The 2,284-nt window shown below is 38.3% G+C and overlaps 1 pseudogene; it reads right to left on the reverse strand.

Annotated features, from left to right (window-relative positions):
* The window catches only part of LOC102827253, a 2,477-nt pseudogene extending 1,581 nt beyond the window's left edge, over positions 1-896 (reverse strand).
* Between the last annotated feature and the right edge of the window lie 1,388 nt (positions 897-2,284).

Raw genomic sequence — 2,284 nt, forward strand, 5'->3', positions numbered from 1 at the left:
CAGAGAAAAAGAGGAAGACCCCCAATGAGATGGATTGGCCAAGTGGCAGCATTGATGGGCTCAAGCATGGCAACAATAGTGAGGTTGGTCCAGGATTGGGCAGTGTTTCATTCTGCTGTGCATACAGTTGCTATGAGTCGGTGCTGATTCAATGCCACCTAACAACACAACAAAATTCTACAAAGTCATCATTAAGGACAGGCCATGCTCCTTCTTCATTATAATTAGACATGTCATCTGCAAATCATTGTACTGAAGTCTAAGAGGAGATTCCAAGTATCTTTTGGTATTGATTGTGTATGATGCTCCAACAAAAATTTATTCCATAAGTCTAAGAATTTAAGTTTTCCATAAGCACTAAATTCTAGTAGACGAAGGTTATTTCTAGACCTAGTCCTTTTTTCCTGGATTCTTTGCAAAATTAAAAAGTAAACTGGTAAAAATCCTTAAATCATCCAGGTTCTTTCAGTTCTTGTTCCATCTTGGGTATTTGGGCCTTTAGTTTTTCTGTTCTGTAACATCCTAACCCTGTCATGACATCCATGAACTCTTGTTTGGAGAACTTGCACAGTGTTGCTGCTCTGAACTTCCATACAATGATCAACACACTAATGCTGGCTGAATCAAGTGTCAAGTCATCACAGAATTGCTTTATACCATGGATTCCAATTTTATTTTCATCTTGAGGATCTTTGTATCTAACTTCTTCCTATTCAATTACCCTTTTACACTCTGTCATATATAAAGATCAGGATTTGGGGGGAAAAGAAGTCTGTTGCAACATATAACTTCCAGTCATTTTGAGATAGACAACTTACTGCTGTTTTTTCGCTAGATTGTGTGAACATCATAAACTGAGGAAATTTATCCTTCTGTGATTATTTCAACTTGTTCATGTTAGAGTCCTCTAGGTCTCTCCCCTACTCTTTTGGCTCTGTAGTGAATGGATGGTCGTGGCAGCTCATCTCACGGGCTCGCCCTTTTCATTTTTCTTAAGCTGCTTCAGGATTCTTTCTTTGTCTTTGGTTTTTGAAAATTTACTTATGATTTGTCATGGTGACTTCCTTTTGGGGACTATTCTGTTTGGAGTCCTGTTCTTGAGTCCTGATGTAATCCTGTAGGATAAGCACTGGATTGCTAAATTCAAAGTTGGCACTTCAAACTCACCAGTCACTCCCTTGGAAACCCTATTCAGGATGGATGTGATTTAGAACTGATTTGGTGGCACTTAGCGATAATATTCTTTTTTTAGACTGTTTCTCTAGTTGACTACTATTGAGAGATGTCTTTATTTTCACTAATTCTGTCTACTGTTTATTTTATAATTTTGTTCTTGTAGTGTTTTTCTGAATTCCTGTAAAACTTTTTCTGTGTTTCCTTGATTTTGTCAGAAGCTATCTCAGTGTTTCTCTCAATCCATTGAAAGCACCTAAATGTTATTCTTTTGAATTCATTGCCAGGTGGTTTCAATGCCATTTCTTCCTCCCAAAGGTCTTCTGGCTCTGTTTTGGGTTACTTATTTGAGTAACTCTGTCCTTTTTCTTCATGTGAACAGAAATTATCTGTTTGTTGTTGTTTTTTTCTTTGATATTATAGTGTAGTTTTCTTTGCTTGATGATTGTATGCTGGTTACAGGCACTTCGCATCTGTCTGTTGGTAGGTGTCATAGAAAATGTGCAGTTCTCTGTTTGTACAGCACAGTTGAGGGAGAACTTGGCTGGTGTTGACTGCTTTCTTCTTTTTAAACTTGTCACCTCTGAGTGGGCATTAAGTTTCATTGAAGGTGTGAAGAGTACTATTCCTTCAGGGAGAGAGACACTAGGGCAAAGGCACCAATCCAATCAGAATGCAAGCCATGTCCTCTCAGTGATACTTTATAACCACTCATGCTTGAGTTCTTTGTAAGAGAGGCAGACGCTGAAAACTACACAAGAGCTGTCAGCACCATTGACAATCTGGCAATGTTTACCTTCTTCACACTGACATACTTGTTGTAATACTAATCATAATCCACATCAGTATCCAGCTAATTTCATATCCATAAATTTCTTCTTCGGTGATACAGTGGATGCTTGGGTACCTGCTTCTTGGCTGTTTTTTACTGATTATCAGGTGATACAGTAGTGAATGGTATATTTTGCCCAGTAGGTAGGGCTTTAGGAGGTACAGGTGTGGCTGGGTCACATAGGCACAGTTGTATGATGCTGACTCACATTGGGTGGGAAAAAGGAAAAAACTAAAACAGGAAAAAAAGCAAAACAAGCAACAGCAAATAATAATTTAT

This window comes from Chrysochloris asiatica, unplaced genomic scaffold (assembly GCF_000296735.1).
Source record: "Chrysochloris asiatica unplaced genomic scaffold, ChrAsi1.0 scaffold00397, whole genome shotgun sequence".
NCBI lineage: Eukaryota > Metazoa > Chordata > Mammalia > Afrosoricida > Chrysochloridae > Chrysochloris > Chrysochloris asiatica.